The sequence below is a fragment of the Leuciscus leuciscus genome, assembly GCF_965113295.1.
Source record: "Leuciscus leuciscus genome assembly, chromosome: 1".
Taxonomy (NCBI): Eukaryota; Metazoa; Chordata; class Actinopteri; order Cypriniformes; family Leuciscidae; genus Leuciscus; species Leuciscus leuciscus.
In genome coordinates this window covers 69,383,381-69,402,490 of record NC_138725.1, presented here as the reverse complement: position 1 = coordinate 69,402,490, position 19,110 = coordinate 69,383,381, and the positions used below count along the sequence as shown (strand labels likewise).

Sequence of the window (19,110 nt, the reverse complement as noted above, 5' to 3'; positions counted from 1 at the left end):
GAACGGATTAGTCGTGTGTTAACTTACCGAACTGTTACCCCACACACTCTGTATATAGTTTTCTGCTGCTCGTCGGACGGCTTAAATCCGAACCAAGTCCAAATAATGTAACATGTTGCACCGATCTTTTTCACCAGCTTTCACTTTCAGCCGTGTTTACTTAAGATGACGACGAATATGCGTTGCAGCCGGGTTTACCTCGCGGCCGCGGGTAGATTGCGTCATCATAGCTTGTGTAGTATAGAGCCATCTCCCAACCCAACTTGGAGAATAGATTAACGGCGATATTTTTTTTATCGCGCGATAAGAGTCTCGCGTTAACGCAGCACGTTAACGCCGATAACGGCCCACCACTAATATATATATATATAGCATTATTTAAGATAATTTATACAACAAACGTATCCATGAAATAAAAACATCCCCGAATATATATATATATCCTCCTAAGACCTGAGCTTTGGTTTGGCGTGCATTTTAGATTTCTTCTAGCTTTTTGGGGTTAGGAGGGACCAATACATATAATAACCAGATATTATCTTTGAATATGAAGCACTTTTTGAAAAAAATGATGTCCACATATGTGGACACTGGGTCTGTATTCACAGAAAACAATCAAGACACCATTGTGTAACAAAGTGCAAATCTCTTATTTACAGCCTGTAGCATTGGAGCAGTATACAATCAGTTTAATTAAATCTTGATCAATATACTGGTTTAAATAGTCCAGTGGGGTCAATGGTTAAATAGTCCAGGTTTGGGGTCAATGGAGCAGCCCATCAGAATACTCCTCGTCCTTGCTTGGGCTGTCCTTCAAACCTTTGACAGAGGAAAACGCTCTGGAAATGATATCATGAGGAAAATAAAACAAAAATCAATGTAAAATTATTTATCACACATGCAATGTCAATTTATACAGTTGTAAACTATTGTAATTGATGTTTTCTAACAAATTCTTCCCAGATTAAGTTTGTGCCAAATTTTTCATTTTTTCAAATCTTATTGCGGACTGCAGAACACGAAATCCAGTGATTCCCTCCCACCTTACATATACCCTAAACCAGGGATAGGCAACTCCGGTCCTGGAGGGCCACTGTCCTGCAGAGTTTAGCTCCAACCCTAATTAAACACACCTGAACAAGGCAATCAATGTTTTCAGGATTACTAGATAGATAAAGGCAGGTGAGTTTTTATCAGGGCTGAAGCTAAACTCTGCAGGACAGTGGCCCTCCAGGACTGAAGTTGCCTATCCCTGCCCTAAACCATAGGTCACTAACAGGCGGACCGCGGTCCGGGTCCGGACCCAGAAGACATCCAATACGGACCCGGACCTACAGCCAAAACCATCGAATCTGCTGTCTGCAAGTTGTCTAGTCCCACTCCAACCATCATTGCTACTGTCTACCGCCCCACCCCAAACCGAATAGTGAATTTTTAAATGATTTTGCTGCTTCTCTTACTCATTTATCCTCTCACCAAACACAATACTGCTGGGTGATTTTAATATTCACATGGACAATATCAATCTGCCTCTTACTAAAGACTTCTCCTCCTGCTTAGAGAGTTTTGAATGCCAGCAATATATCACTTTTCCCACACACTCAAAAGGACATACCCTGGACTTAATCTGCTGCTCTGGTGTCACTCCTGATTTTACAGCTGTTGAACTTCCCATAACTGACCATTTTCTCATCTCATTTACTGTGAAACTCTCTCTCCATCTCTAAAGTACCACGCCTTATTTCATTTCGGATAAAGAATATCAATCCTGCAACTCTCACTTCAAGTATCCACTCCTTCTGCCCCCCAACACTCACAATCTATCACCCCCTGATGATCTGGTTTCTCACTACAACACTGGACTCTATAATATTCTTAATTCCCTTCCCTTGCTCCGTTAAAAACCAGATCCGTTTCATTTTCCATCTCCGCCCCTTGGTTCACCCCCGATCTTCGTCTCATGAAAGCCAAAGGTCGGCAACTTGAACGTCTTTATAGGAAAACTGGTCTCACTATTCACAAAGAAATGTACAATAATCACATCTTACGTTATAAGGACTCCATTGCTAGCACCAAAACCCACTACTACTCCAGTATAATCATTGCTAATAAAGAAAACTCCAAGTCACTGTTTTCCCTACTTAACAATATCACTCAACCCCAGGACTTTCCCCCCCCCCTCACTTGTATACAACCGACTTTTGCAACTCCATTATGTCATTTTTCAATGAAAAAAATCAAAAATATTCACCAGAACCTTGGATTCATCCCTCACCTCAGCAACTCAGCTGACTTTCACCCATCCACACATTCATTCTCTTCCTTCCACCTCCCAACTATCTCTGAAATCACAGAACTCATAAGGAAATGCAAGGCTTCCACTTGTCAACTTGACCCATTTCCCACACAACTTGTTAAAGCCTGTCCCACATTTCTGCTCATCCACTTCTCTCTCACCAATGGAACTGTCCCTACATCATTTAAAACTGCTGCCATTACTCCAATTTGAAAAAAAAATCAGATAATCATGACATGGAGGCGCCGGCGCCTGAACTGGAGCACGTCTCATAAATGAACCGAAACTCAACATAAGGTAGCCTACTTGCCTCACAGACCTGAGAAATACATCTATAGAAAGCTTGAAATTTTAAACAGAACAATTCAAAACGAAAGAAAACAGACTGCTCTCTGCTTATGTAATCCGAAATGTGCATTTCTCTCTGGCACGTTCACTACTGCGAAGATAGCGAGTCAGCATCGTCAACTTCATCTTTGCAGCCGACACTGACAGAAAACACTTGTTTATTTATAAACAATTAAAATGTCTGCTATATTTGACATATTCATAATCATTACTTTTGCTGGTTCTTGGTGACAGCTTTTAGTTGCTTTATTGGCAGCGCCATCCATGTTACATGAATGCGTCACCACCGCACCACACCCCACATTTATTTAGATTTGCATCTGAAAATACGCTCAAGTCCCATTACGCCCGTTTCACACATACTCCATGTGCAGTGCGTATGCGGTGCAGGAGCAGCACGCGCTATAGTGCTTTCACATATGATGCGTTTGCAGTGCGTAGGCTAACTGATCTGCGGCTGTGCCACAAACACATATTCACTATTTGTATTTCAAGTTATCAGCAAATTTTATTTAAAAAAAAAAGTTTTGTCAGCATTGCGATTCTCTTTGTAGACATACACTCTTTAATAGACGCATTCACATTTAAACACAATTTAAATAAAGTATTATTCAATTAAAACTTAAAATGGAACTATACGGTTATCCGGACCACACGTGTGTCTTTTAGTCCCGTAAAGTCCGTATAGTCATCCCTGATTGGTCTTAACCCCAGTGACGGGTAGGTTTAGGGGCGGGGTTAGGGGTAGGCCATCGTGTGGTCCGGATAACCGTATAGTACCCTTCAAATTGACAAAAACAGCTGACTCATACCCTTTCTTTTGCAGAATTTAAATCTTTATACAATAAATCTTGCATGTCACAAAGAACTTGTTTTTCCAGCTCCACCAGTGAAACAAGTGTTGTTCATTATGTCGCCTTGTTAAGTAAATTGTAGTTTTCCTTGATTTACCCCGGTCTTAAAGTGAAAAGATGACTAGTAGTATTTAATTAAATGCATTTATGGTGAGATTACTACATTTTATTTAATTAAATGCATTTATGATGAAATTACAACATTTTCATGTCAATCTGGTCAATATGTGTTCATTTTGACCACAAACTTTAATTCAGCGCGTGCAGCACAGCAGAAATAGACTCGGTGCGGAAACGATCGCTGCACTGCTGTATACGCACCGCACCTGGAACGGATCGCCGGACCGCAACCACATGCAGTGTGAAAGCTCTAACCAGTTAACATGGGTACGGAGAAAAAATACGCACTGCAAACAGAGTATGTGTGAAACGGGCATTAGGACTTGTATATAAAGCCCATGAGAACCGTGGGGAGTCAACCCACAGCCGGAGCGGAGCGCTGCCCTGCTGAAAATGTGAAGCAGAAACGCTTAATGTCAGATAACGTCCATAATAATTGGACTTTGGGTTCGAGTTTAACCGTTTTCAGTGGTTACGAGGAGCAATATGAGAGAGACATTTGGTAATCATTGTTTAGGTAGGCTACATTAAACCACGTCATGTCATATTGTCAACATGAAGCAGAATAGTGGGTCACATCTGACTCCTTTCAAGCCCAGGTTTAAAATCCTGGCAAGACAAGCTAGAGCTCAATTCTCACACTGAGCAAAAAAGTGGGGGAGTGGGATATAAGATGGGAAGAAAGTGATGCTCTACTGTTCAATTGTTAAGATGTGTTGAGATTTATTATCTGTAAAATTGTTTGAGACGGTTGAGTCAAGATGTGTAACAGAAAAGGGGACATTTTTCCTCCCTTTATTTAATTTTTCTGAAGTTAAGCAGTTTTTTTGAACATGCACAATTTTCACATTTAATTTATTTTCTTATTTTGAAATGCAGCCCTACTTTTGTATAGTTAATGAGAGAACATTATAGTTATCTACAGTCATTCATATATATTCAGTTCTATGTTATGTGACAATAAATATTGTCAAAAAGTTTTAGAATTTTACTAAATTCATTTGATTTGTCAGTCAGGTATTGATTACATGCAGATGTTGATACAACTACTAGGCTACTTGAATATATATCACACTAAATAGTTAGACATTATTATCTTCCGGACCTTTGCTTCAAGACATTTTCTCTAACTGGACCTCTTTAAATTTTAGTTGAATACCCCTGCCCTAAACCTTCCCAACTCCACCCCCTGATCCCTTAACCCACCCCTAAACCTACCAATCTCCACCCCTTATATCTGGATCCAACTCCGCCCCCTGGATCTCGTGTACTGCAGTGAGGTGCTACTGGATGCGCGACTGTGTGACATAGTTGCCAAGTCCGCTTATAATATGCGACTTTGGGCTTTTTTTTTTAGTAAGTCGCGTTAAAACAGCACAGGTTGCGGGTTGCGTTTTTTTGGGCTTATTAAAAAATATATGGTTGCTTGTTAGGAAAATCTGACAAGCAACTTCGTTTTCTTTACATCTATGGTGGTTGCCGTTTTCTCAATCTCCAATACATTGATTGACACTGTCTGCTCATAGATATAGCCAATCAGTGCAATCATATAAGTGCTGTGGCGTAACATTCGTCAAAACATTCCGCCGAATCCGCCCCCTTATCCCCCTCATTGGAGAAAAATCACGTTCAACGTGCAGGCGGCGCGCGCGGCGCTAAAATCCAGCTATGATCGACAGAAATACACGTATTTCAATTTCTACAAACAATGCCTCCAACGAAGTGGTCCAAGTATGGCAAAAAGTACAACAAAGACTGGGAAAAGGATAAACAACTTAAAGACTGGATAGGCCAAGTGGTTGGTGATCAGAGTAAAGCGATGTGCAGGTACTGTAAAACGGAGATTCGTGCTCACCATGGAGACCTGCTACAACATGTAAGCACAGACAAACACAAGCGGAATGCCAAACCATTTTCCTCAACGCGTCTAACAGACATCGGTTTTACAGTGTCAAAACCTTCGACTACAAATCAAATGGCTGAGCTTCAGCTAGCAAGCTATATAGCTTGCCACACAGCAGTTAGTTCAGTTGATCACTTGGGTGAATTGGTAAATTTGGCCTTTGAAAAGGACGTGAGCATCCATCGTACAAAATGTACAGCACTTATCAGCAATGTCATTATACACAACCCTGCATGTTTAAAGACTTGCTAAAAGATATTGGAGAGGCTCCGTATTCACTGGTAATCGACGAGAGCACAGATGTCGCTTCGGTAAAGCAGCTGTGTGTGGTAGTGCGTTACTTCAGTGTCTCATTAAACAAAATTGTTTCAAAATTTTGGGGTTTAGTGGATCTGCAGGGAGAGGCGGCAGAAGCAATCGCGACAACACTGACGCAGTTTCTTGACAGTATCGGTCTGGATTTCAAGAAGTGTGTAGGCATCGGAACTGATGGTTGTAGTGTCATGGTTGGACGGAAAAACTCAGTTTATACTCACCTTCTCAAAAAGAATGAGAAACTACAACTGCTTAAGTGCGTGTGTCATTCAATTCAACTTTGTGCCAGCAAAGCCGTTGAAACACTGCCTCGCAATCTCGAGTTTTTAATTTCACATTCGCACAACTGGTTTTCTCACAGTGCACTGAGGCGCAGAGAATATGCCAAAATTGACCAATTAATCAACCCCGGTGAAACGCCATTGATGCTAGTGCAGCTTTCAGGCACTAGATGGCTCTCCATATATGACTGCTGTGTCCGTGTGTTAAAGCAATGGGATGAGCTGAAGTTACATTTCCAGCTGTGTAAAGATGCAAAACGATGCTATGATGCAGAAGTACTCTACCAGATGTACTGTGATCCTGTAAATAAACTGTACCTGGAGTTTCTTATGCCCATCTTACATGAGTTTTCTAGATTCAACAAATTGTTCCAACTCGAAAATGGAAATGCATTTAAAATGCTGGACTGCCTACAGTCATTTTTCCGTACACTTATCTCCAGAGTAATCACACCCAGCGCCATACCTCCTTCTGATTCCAAACTCCTTGATGTCAATTTGAATGACACAACCAATCATCTGCCCGTGTGTGCGGTTAATTTCGGCGTGCAGTTTACTATTACTCTTGGAGAGGCAAAGCTGGACAGCACTGCCGAAACAAATATGAAGAACAGATGCCGGGATTTCCTTCTGGAAGCAGCAAAGCAGGTGCAGAATAGGCTCCCAGCAAATATCAATACCTGGAAATCCATGTCATCGTTCAGCCCATCTGTGATTCTATCGCAGAACAAACCTCAGTTAGCCACAGTATCTATGCTGAAAATGTACACTGGTGATCTCGGGGCCCTGGATGCACAGTATCAGGCAATCAGCTTCCATGAGTGGAAAATAAAGGATGACTGTCAAGCAGAACAGTTCTGGGCCGAAGTTCTGAACTACAAGGACAGCAGTGGGGAACAGTGTTTTAAAGATCTGGCCCTGTTTGCGCTGTCTCTTCTTGCGATGCCTTTAAGCAATGCAGATGTTGAAAGGGTTTTTTCACAAATATACCATGTAAAATCTAAATTGCGGAACAGAATGGGGCAGAAAACACTCAGAACAGTAGCATATTGTACATTCGCTACGGCCTAAGAAGACTCGGAATTTGTTGCAAGGACTTTGTCCCAAGCCAAGAAATGTTGCAGCGCTTTAGTGTTGGGATGTACAGAGGTGGAGAGGAGACCGCTGGGGATATGATGGACAGTGCAGGGGAGGAGAGGGATGACCTTCTTTTGTAAGGTAAATTTGTAATTTTTACAATGTTTTTGTAATATATTAATTATCACAGGTTTTAATAAAAAACAAGTAGGCCTAGTCCTATACTATACTAACAGAAGATACATATGGTTCAATTTTATTTTATTAAGCTAAATATATGTTACAGCTCCTCTTAATGCTCTTGTCTTTCCCTTCTTGTCTTTTTGTCCTTTTCCTTCTCTCCAATCCTATCCAGCCTCATAGGTGATCGGAGATGAGGAAAGTGCGTGCCCTCCGCTTTGTTGCAGTTCGCTGAATTTTTTTTAATCCTTTTCTAATATAGGAGTGGTTTCAGTTTAATATGTTGAAGGCTCATTTATTGGTAATAAATGATAATGCGGAAAATAAATAATCTAATAATATTGGGCTTGTTTTGGGCTTGTTTTTGAAGCTCCAGTTGCTTATTTGTCTCGCGAGAGTTGGCAACTGTGCTGTGTGAGAGAGTGTGTGAGAGAGTGTAAGTGCGAGAGTGAATTTTGTGTTTCTACCCCTGCCCTTAAGACCAACATACCATAAAAATGTCTTCATCCTCGGTGCCACGGTTCAGGTAGTTATTTAGGAAAAACTGCATTTTTGGGGTTTGGGGGGGCCCAGCGCGGGGGGGGGGGGGGGGGGGGGGGTAGGGGGGGGTAGTTGCCCCCGGGGACCAAACGAAATTTTTCCGTAAAAGTCTAGTGGGGCTACATGCCCACCAAATTTCATGTCCCCGGTGTTTCGGTGTCCCTGGTATCGTTGACGAAAAATTCAGCGGCGGTCATAATTATAACGTTAAAGGGTCAGTAAGCAGCCAATATTGTAACCAGAGAGCTAAGAGCTCAAGTTAGAACTGCATGTAATAGAAACAAGATTATAAGTATAACTATCAAAGAACATAGGCTATCAAACAGAGCAGAGTTATAATGTACATAAACATGTCATACAGATTTACTTCTGCAGGAGTAGCCAACACACACACACACACACACACCACTCCACACACACACACACACACACACACACACACACACACACACACACACACACACACACACACACACACACACACCAACCACTCCACACATGTGCCCTAGTAATCTTCAAATTACTTATTGTCACAGTTTACACACTGACAGAGGTTTGTACATGGCAACTCATGCAGTTTGCATGTGCATCTACCCTTAACACAATTTTATTTAATTTTTTTACACGAGCAGTGCACAAGTTCCAGTATGGCCTCAGGAGCTGGACGTGTAGAGATCATGGGCGCAAGACCTCAGAGCCCGTGCTTTTACTGGAGTTGCCTCATCATCCTCAGCCACTAAAAAAGTGCAAAACAATAGATCTAGGTTCTGCACCCTTCCCCACATCACTGATTAAGGAAAAATGGTTTGTAACTTTCAGCAGGGGAAAACTCATGCTCCATATATTGGTTCCACCTGTTCCCTTAACATGGGTAATAGACCAGTTTCACAGCGTTCAGGTGTCTGGCCTTGTTGATGTTAATGATGCCATAATTGGAAGGGTATATTTTTGCAGGGTGTTTTTATTATATAACTGTTAATACACTGTATATTATCTATATATTATTTGTACTACTCTTATACTGTTACTGCTACTACACTGCACATATGTTGTTCATACTGCATATCCATATCTATTCTGCTCTTATAAGGCTACTGCTAATACATTGCACATTTATATTTAATTTATATTACTGTCTACTGTCAAGACCACTTGGCTCAATGTAGAGTTGACATAGGGGAGACCACACTGAACTTAATCTTTAATTAGAATGCTGGTTTATTAACGAATGATTTACAAAAGTCAGTAAATGGGAAGCCAAAATGGAGAACGGGTAAGGAGCGCCGACCGAAGCCAGCCTCTCATCGTCAGGCCGGAATAGCAGAAAGAGCGACCGAACCAACCGGAAGGCAATGATTTAAAGACTCTCTCATCCGTCCACCAATTAGCATGGCACGGCCCACCGCAACAGCTCCACCTAAAAGTGACACAGAACAGCAGCAGTAGCAAAGTCCTTTTAGGCAAGTCGTGCCACTCGGCCGCCATCTTGGCAACGCCTCCGGGCAGCTATTTCGGACTAACAAGACCAGGCTCCTATTTAAATGAATGGGCAGAGAGTCAGAACTGCACTTTCACTGGTCACCGGGACATAAAAACTGTATGTATAGAAACAGCAGTAAAATATGATAAAAATCGCTGAAAAAGTTTGATGACTTTGCCCCAAAATAAGGTTTAAAACGCCTTTTTCCCCACAGGTTATACTTTACTACGCATGCGCAAGGGTTCACGACACCAACTTCATTTACGTCTCTATCCAGAATGCCGGTGTTGTGCAATAATCAATGTCAATATTGTTCTCCATTATTTAAATATAAGCAGGTTTGCACTTTATCAGTAATAACAATGTATTGTATAGATCAGTTGTTTTAACTATTCATTAACATGAATCGGTTCAAAGGAGTCATTAGTTCGCGAATTGGACGTGTCATACGGTTGTGTGATTATCCCAGCAGTTAGGACATGGACATCCCACAAGGTTAGTGTCAACACAGAAAACATTACATCACTGGATAGGTTTTTTCGTTTATTTAGAGAGTAATTTTATGTCAGCTGAATGTGCGGAACGCATTTCAGAGAAGATAAGGCAACGTATTTTAGCACAATTCACACCCAGCGGTAATTCAGAAAAAAAAATAAATCTCCGAATGCTCCACATGAAACTTTGGTCTTCCGACCTTTTACCATAATGTCGTTTTATTTTGATTAATATGCGTGCGGGAGAGAGAGCAAGACAGCGCTTAATTTGGAGACGGTGAAGTCTTATTTACACTTTCGTCTGGCTCCGAAGAGAGAGAGAGAGAGAGAGAGAGAGAGAGAGAGAGAGAGAGAGAGAGAGAGAGAGAGCGACCGGGGCTCTCTCTCTCTCTCTCTCCGCTGTCGCAAAACCTCAACTGTGCGCATGCGTCAATGGAACCAGACGATAGACTTAAATGTTTCCCGGTTTGACTTCTAAAAGCAGATGATTGGCTTTCCAGCGGGAGGGGCGGGACATGTGCATACAACCGCCATCTTTGACGTTACGGGTTTTCCTCAGGTTTTCCTTTTATAGTTGTATTGAGGATTGAGGAAGTGGCATGTCTCTTATATAAATTGTCTCTGGCAGTAGGCAATTCAGGCTTGATTACCCACACATGGCCAAGCCAGGGAAAGACACACCCAGCACTTCATAGCCAGGCGTGACACTGCACTGTATGTCTTATACTGCACCGACTGTCTATATAATACTAACCTTCCATTGCAGTTTCTTCAACTAATACTACCTTCTCTCCTCTCCTTTTGTGCTCGTTTTATCTTCGTGATATTTGTGAAATGGCTGTAGCACTCCCTGTGGTAGCCAGTGTTAACTGGTTTGACTAGCTGGTTTGTAGGTTCATGGCTTTGTAATTTGCATGCCTGTACTGCCTCTTCTGCTATAATACTTTCTCTGCACTCAAGGTCTTTACACAGAAACACTGATTTAATGAATTTGTCCCAGCTTGTGTCTGTGAAGGGAATGGTGGGTCTACTTCCCTCAAATATATGCATGCAGCACTTCATGTTTTGCCATTTATACCCAGTAAACGTGTGCGGGGAAAAAAAGTATTGTCTGGCTCGTTTTTATGACGTTGTGTTTCCAAGCAATTCAGATCAAATGTGTGAAATCAGAACGGTGTATTTATTAAAGATTACAACTAAATGACATGACGTCGTATGACAAAAGATGCTTATATAAAATAAAAAACAGTAAGAATGGATAACGTCACCTCTACATTCACATTTTCACATCAAACTGAATATGTAGCATAAGTGGGTAAAATGAGTTAGCGGAGCGCGCCAATGTGTTGACAAACGCATCACCAACACCGACACTTTCCCCCGAACTCCATCTTGATGACAACAACAATCCTCCGATGGTGAGAGGCTGACGGACAACCAAAGAGTATAGAAGTTAGTATAGATAGATTTACGATGACGTCACATTTCTCCCGGAACTCCTTACGGCGCCATCTTGTGTGTCAAGTGGGTCAAGCGTTTGTGTTACGGAGCATGATAATATCCTGAAGCAATGGGTCACATGATACGGTTATTCTCCGTTTGGCTGGAGTTAAAGGCAGGGTAGGTAGGATTTTTCTAAAAAAATAAACATTCCAAATTTGTTTAAACTGTCTTTATATACCAATTCATAATTAAAATGTAAGCACTCTGAAAAAGAGAGTATAAAAATCGAGTGTCTGTAGACCTCTCACGACTGTTGTAAACACAGCTAATTATTTCCATTCACTCCACCCCCTCCCTTCTGAGCTCCTTCCAAAGCCACGCCCCCAAAACGCATGAACGCGCGACGCATTTATTTACCTGAGACGAGTGGAGAGGAAGGAGCAGTGCATGCAGTGACATCATGTCAGAATCACATGTAATAAAATACCTAACTTCATCACTATAAATATAAACAAATAAGATGGCTTTTAGTACTCACTATCAAGCTAGCATATCGATACTGGTAAAGTTTAAAATATATTTTGTTTGATTCGGTAACAAGCTATATTTATAGGTAACGAGCTATATTTATAAGGCAAAGCTAAAAACAGGTTGCATTGATACACGTTTTTCCATTACCATCAGTTACACTGTGATGAAGGTGAATTTCGTGTAAGATTCATTGATTGATTGATTGATTGATAGACTTTATTAATCCCACACTGGGGAAATTTCTGTGTTACAGCAGCTCAAAACATAAAAAATAAAGTAAGAAATACAAAAATATAGGGAATGAAAAATAGAATAGAATAGAATAAGATTAATTACAATAACAATAATAATAATGATTAGAAAACAACTGTATTCACACAATAACCAACCTAATGTAAACAGACAGTATATAAATACAAATATACAAATATACAGAAAAGTATAATGTAAATGAACGGAGGTAACATATTGCACAATTGTAGGTGACACAAGTAATAAATAGATCAAGAAATACACATAATGCAGAATAATTGTCCAGTGCTACTCAAGTGCAGAAGCAGCTAGCAGTGCTGCATTAGGATGTTGCATTAAAGAGTCTGACTGCTGCTGGAATGAAGGACCTGCGGAAGCGCTCCTTCTTACACCGAGGGTGCAGCAGTCTGCTACTGAAGGAGCTGCTCAAGGAGCTCACAGTCTCATGCAGGGGGTGAGAAGTGTTGCCCATAATAGATGCCAGCCTAGCTAACATCCTCCTCTCCCCCACCTCCTCTATGGTGTCCAGAGGGCAGACCAGAACAGAGCTAGCCTTCTTCACCAGTTTATTAAGCTTTTTCCTGTCCCTTTCTGTACTCCCAGCTCCCCAACATGCTACTGCATAAAAGATTGCAGATGCCACCACAGAGTCATAAAAAGTTTTTAACAGAGACCTGCACACACCGAAGGAACTCAGCCTCCTCAGCAGGTGGAGACGGCTTTGGCCCTTCTTGTACAGGACATCTGTGTTTGTGGACCAGTCTAGTTTCTTGTTAAGGTGAACACCCAGGTATTTGTATGTCTCCACCCTCTCAATGTCAACACCCTGGATGTTCACCGGTGTAGCACCAGGTGGCCTCCGGCGAAAGTCAACTACCAACTCCTTTGTCTTGCTGGCGTTGATGTGAAGGTGGTTTGACTCACACCAGTTGACAAAGTCCCCGATGACCTCCCGGTACTCCTGGTCATTCTCCTCTGAAACCCTCCCAACAATGGCAGTATCGTCGGAGAACTTCTGCATGTGACAGCTGCTTGTGTTATGCCTGAAGTCCGCTGTATACAGGGTGTAGAGAAAAGGAGCGAGCACTGTCCCCTGTGGTGCTCCTGTGCTGCTCGTCACCACATCAGACACACAGTCCTGGAGCCTCACATACTGTGGTCTGTCAGTGAGGTAACTGATGGTCCATGCAGACAGGTGTTGGTCAACACCAGCCCCCAATAGCTTCCCCCAGAGCAGTGATGGTTGAATTGTATTGAAAGCACTGGAAAAATCTAAAAACATGACCCTCACAGTGCTCCCAGTGCTCTCCAGATGTGACAGTGCTCTGTGTGAAAGATAGATGATAGCATCCTCCACCCCTATGCCTGTTTGGTAAGCGAACTGTAGGGGATCCATTTCTGAACTCACCACGGTTCTCAGATAACACATACCAGGGGTCGGGTTATCAATCTATCGGGCCAACTTTGGCCGGGGGCCAATATTTTTTTTAGCCAGTAGATGGCGGGCCAGCTACACAGAGTAGGCCTATGGATACAAATTAAATACTTTTATATAGGCCTATAATCGCGGAATATGATGGGTCCGTCACCGTCGGTGGATCATTTGTTCAATCGTTTTTTCAAATTAAAACCAAAAATAAAAAGATGAAAAACGACTTGTTTTTCCATTATTTATTTCCTGAACTAAAATGAAAAACGAATAACAATGGGTTTTCTGATTTTCTGATTGTGCTCAGATCAAAAATAGAAAAAATTAATTACTGGATTAGACAAATTTTCATTTTGATTTTTAATTTAACACCTTAGGCATATATCAAGGAAATCATTTTAAACAGATCAAGTACTATTGTGGTAACAGATTACAGCCATTTTAATAAAGGTGTGAATAGCAATCATACTCATTCGCTTACAGTCCGACTTTTGAACTTTATTCCTTTTTTTTGTATTATTATTTATTCGGGACACACACATACACACCTAAGGTTTAAGGAGTTCTGCAAACTCCTGCAAACTCAGGAGACTGTTTTTTTTCTGTCCCGCTCCCACAAGGTTCTATTCAGCAACCGCTTAAAAATACACTCGGTGTTCACCGGCTTTATTTCCCGACCTGACGGTTCCGCAAAATTTAGATCTCGTTTCCATAATCTCACATTCAAATGTCTCTAACGGCAAGAATGAGATTAAGTAGCCTATAATAAATGCTATAAAAAATTGTGTTCGTGTCAATATAAATATTAGGCTATTTTAACATTGTACTGTCAGCAGAGAAAAAAAATGCCACAGAAAAAAATTATGAAATATAAATAGCCTAACATAAATTAAATAGGACAAAGCCTATCACTCAAATTTCTAAGCAACATAAACGAAAATCATATTGCCCTACTGACAAATGAAGTAGGCTATTTTCTGCCGAACTATTTCAAACATCCTTGCAAAAAAAGAATGTTGTTGACTGACAATGGTTTCAGTACCAAACAGCTCCTCAGAGATAGGTGTACAGGTGGTCAGAATTAAGTGCGGATACGCTGTCAAAAGATGTCGGGAGTGGGCTATTGTCAGTCAGACCGCCCGCTCCGTCCAAAGTAGCCTACACCAGAGTTCTGACCGCTACCGTCTTTTGACGCGCGAATGGACACAAAGTGGTCAAGCATATAACTAGACGCGGCAGGCACGAATTTGACGCGCTATTCGCGTCCGGTGTGAACGCACAGTTATACTTTAAAATGTAATCCCGCGCCGCATGATTCCCTATGGGTGTTTCACACAGTATGCGGCGGTGAAATCGCCGCGCGACTACGGCTTTTCTCAAGTAGTGGAAGAGTTTTGTGCAGCATTTAGGACTTCCAAAATAATCCGGTGGGCCAGAAAATATTGCCGCGGGCCGCCAGTTGTCGTTCCCTGACATATACGGTGTTTTGCATGTAATGAAAACAGTACCGGAGACAAGTACCGATACCTAGGGTATATGCAGGAATCAGAGATGAATTTACTACCTTTTTTACCACCTCCACAATATTTTTTACTACCAACACGACATCAAGCAGCAGCCCTTTTTTGGGGGGTGTGGGGGTGGGCGGGGGGTGTAAAGCACCACTTACTACTTACTATAACACTGTCACACCCATCATACATATTAGGTACACTAATGTTTAATTGTTATCATTAAGTATTGTCATTGTCAATTATGTTTTTTTTGTAGTGTCGAGTTGAGTTTCAGTTGTCCTTATCTTAACCCTAGCCCTTGAGTTATCCTAACCATAGCCCTTAGCCCTAATAAGGTGAATAATAACCTTGGCACTTTGTCATTGCTATCAACTCCGACTCACTCAGGGCTCGACATTAAGCCTTTTCATGTGCTTGTCCTCTGGACAAGTAAATCTGTCATTCACTTGTCCGAGTAAAAAAGTTGCTTGTCCGGAATGTTTTTGGTGTGTGTGTGCTGTAAATATAATTTATTCTGAAGAAATATCCTCATCTGTGTTCAATCAGCTCTGATATATTTAAATCTGCATATTGTCATATCTGCACCTTTAAAGGGATGGAAATGGAGATGGAGGTCGAAGGCTAAACACAGTGGTGTAATTTTTTCTACACCTTATGAGAGCAATGTTTTGCTGACCTTTGAAAATAGTGCGGAAAGCAAAACACTGCATAATTAGAGATAAGCGGATGAGCTCCAACGTCTCCCGAATCCGCAGCCAAAAACAAATCATCCACCCGCCACTCACCCGCAACAATAATTTTCTCTGATTCAAGTATCCGCACCCGATGGTCAAAGTTATTATTCTTATGTGTGGTTACGTGTGAGGATAAATGGATGATCATCACCTTCAACAGCGGACTCGAGGCGACACGGCTGATGCGCGCATCTAATACAATGATGAGTGAGCGCTGCTTTTAAATGAACATTTCTTTAAAACAAAATTGATTTGACAGAATTTCATTTTCTTAATGGCATAAACAGGCTTTACTCCCTTGAAACGAATGGAACATGCTCATATTTTAGAGAATGTAGTATTTTCATTAATAATAATTTATCTGTCCAACCGCGACCCACCCGAAATTAATCAGAATGTTATTTTTATTAGCCTACTTGACCCGCCCCATCCGCGGATTATCCACAGAGCCCCCGCGGATATAACCGCGATCTGCGCATCACTATAATAATATTGTCTGCTTCTGCATCCATTGCATATAGAGCTGTTTTACTTCATTTTCCGGGCCAGAACGTCTACATTTGGTTGTTTTGGCAGTGTATAGTGTAAATGCAAATATCGGATACGGGTCACTTTTAAAAGATGATGTAAGCGGGTCGTCAAAAAAATCGGATATAGTCAGCAAATCGGAATTGGGCATCAAGACCTTCAGTGTAAATGCAGCCTACGACAGCGAATAACTTTACATCTGAGGCGTTTAAAGACTCAATTTGTCCATTATTTATTTCTAAAGAAACACGAAAATGTATAAAAGGCTCCATTACCTTGTATCTTACGTTACGGCCCCGTAGATGCAGTTTTTGTAAAAATAGGCTAACGATTGCGTCATAACCACGCGACTCTCTGTCGCACAGTAGAGAGATTACCGTATGGACAGGAGGAGAAGCTCGCGCTCGACCATTAGGAAGTGAGTCCTTCTAATTGACTTCACTTGTCTCCGTTGAATCCAATGGGGTCGCTGTGTCCAGTTTATATACTGTCTATGGTGGCGGCCATAGACATAATAAATACAAAGACGCCCTATTGGCCGCTTTGGAACGTTGCTGCGATACGTCAACGCGTCCGCCATTTTGCGGAGGGCAAGACTGCGCTGTAATCAAATGCAAGTAAACAGGTGAGCTGCGGTTTTTCTGGATAAAAACTAAACAAAAATTATATATAAAATATAGACAATAAAAAATAATAAGTTAAATAGTTATTATGAATAGTACAATAATTTAACAGCATAACTATAATAGATTGATAATCGCAAGTGGTATATTATTATAATAACAATAATAAATAATGTATATATTTTAAAATATTCTTACATAGGCTATATAAAATAAAATGATGCAACCCTGTCTCTTTTTGTTAAATTTCAGTTTTTAAAAGGTATAAGAAGCTATACAAGTCAAGAAATAAAGTAAATGATTCAGTCAAACATACAGCAGGCTACAACTTTAAAGTTAAATAGCCTAAACCCTAAATATATAAAGTTATGAAACTTCACTTTGCCCTCAGCCAAAACGATTTGCCAAGGAACAAATGATAGATTATTAAGACCAAAGATCGCCCGTTAGATATACACAAGATGAATTATTCTCATGTTTAACCACTAGACTAAAGACATCAGATCCAGCGGCGAACGTCAGGAGCACTAGCCGAGGTAAGGCTGTTCTCGGCGGGGTACATGAGCGCTGAGCGCCCGGTGATCGCTGGATCTCACAACTCCGAAACCCTCAGATAACATTTTTAAATAGGCGCTATCTTTATAAATAAACCACAGATTTGAGCTTTAAACAACTACATTGTCGACTGAAAAACTCTTATAACTACATTTCGTGACACAATAACAGTAGTATTTTAAAATTTCGCGGCCTTTCTCCTCTGAAAATAAAAATAGTAAATGAAATACAACCAGAAGCAAATTTTCAGTTTTGCTTGTGAAAGGTAATTCCCTGAGACCCGTTTTCAATTGTGTGGCGATTTGTAAAGCCCCAAGCAGCACACGAAATAGGCATTTTTCTCAATTCTCGTTATGAGAGGTATGGGAAAGTTGCCCTCCGCAGTATGGCGGCGCCGTTGACGTACGATCCAGCGGCCAATAGGGCGTCTATGTATTTATTATGTCTATGGTGGCGGCAGGCGACCGTCTTAATGAGCGAGTCATTGAGTCATTCATTCAAACGATTCGTTCAAACAACTGATTAATTCAAGAATGAGACATGTTTATGAATGGGACATTGAATCTTTGACTCAGCCAATTCGTTCAAAACGCTGAATCATTCAGTAATGAAACACGGTTAAGTGTTGCTGTGAGATGCGTTACGGTTCTGCTGTGACATTTGTTGTTCTATTTTTTGCTGCTGAAACAGAATAAAAACAGTCAATATTGTGTCTAAAATGTAAGTAACTTAATTTGAACTATTTATTGAACTGTTGTATCAAAAGTAATGTCACATTTTCAGTCGTGATGGTACTCAAGAAAACAGCACTCGTCGTGTGAGGTTGCTAAACTGTATCATATGTTAAAAATATTCAAACACATTTTGAATTTTGGCACTGGCAGTGTGTTGTTAACGGAGTTTAAACTGAGTTTACATTTGTTTGGATTTCTCCTCGAGAGGCTGCGCGAGCCTCAACAGCGCAACCTTGTTACCGTCAGTAATACATCCACTATCGATCGCAACTTACAATAAATATAATACAATCAGAATCATTCTCTCATTTTAGTGATTCCCTAGTTATTTTAATTTTTTTGTTATTGACGTTTAATCAGGCTACTTGTCCGGTCAGGCAAAGTAAAATTCTCTTTTACTTGTCCCTTCAAAAAATCCACTTGTCCCGGACAAGCGTTAATGTCGAGCCCGTCAGGTCCTGTTGTTAGCACCGTATATATTTTTAAATTATGCTAGATGAAGTTAAAATATGGAGACACAAATATTAAGCAAAAAAAATGGAAACTCATATATTGAGGTGGTGATGAAAAATGTACTACCAAGTCAAATTGCGTTTGTTACCTTTTACTACCTTTCAAGGGCCTTAAAGGGGTGGTAAAACACGATTTCACTTTTCTAACTTTAGTTAGTGTGTAATGTTGCTGTTTGAGCATAAACAACATCTGCAAAGTTACAACTTTCAAAGTTTAAAGCAAAGGGAGATATTTGCTTTTAAAGAAATCAATTTCTAAGAACTACAAAAAACGGCCAGTAGGGACTACACGACATTTCTGCGGGCTTGCTGACATCACTAAGCCCAATATTTACATAAACCCCTCCTCCGATGAAGGATTCGCACA

General features: G+C 40.9%; 1 protein-coding gene across 5 annotated transcripts in view; it reads right to left on the bottom strand.

Annotated features, from left to right (window-relative positions):
• Positions 1 to 19,110, bottom strand: part of LOC309511385 (uncharacterized protein) — a 35,992-nt gene that overhangs the window by 13,437 nt on the left and 3,445 nt on the right. The window lies entirely within an intron of this gene.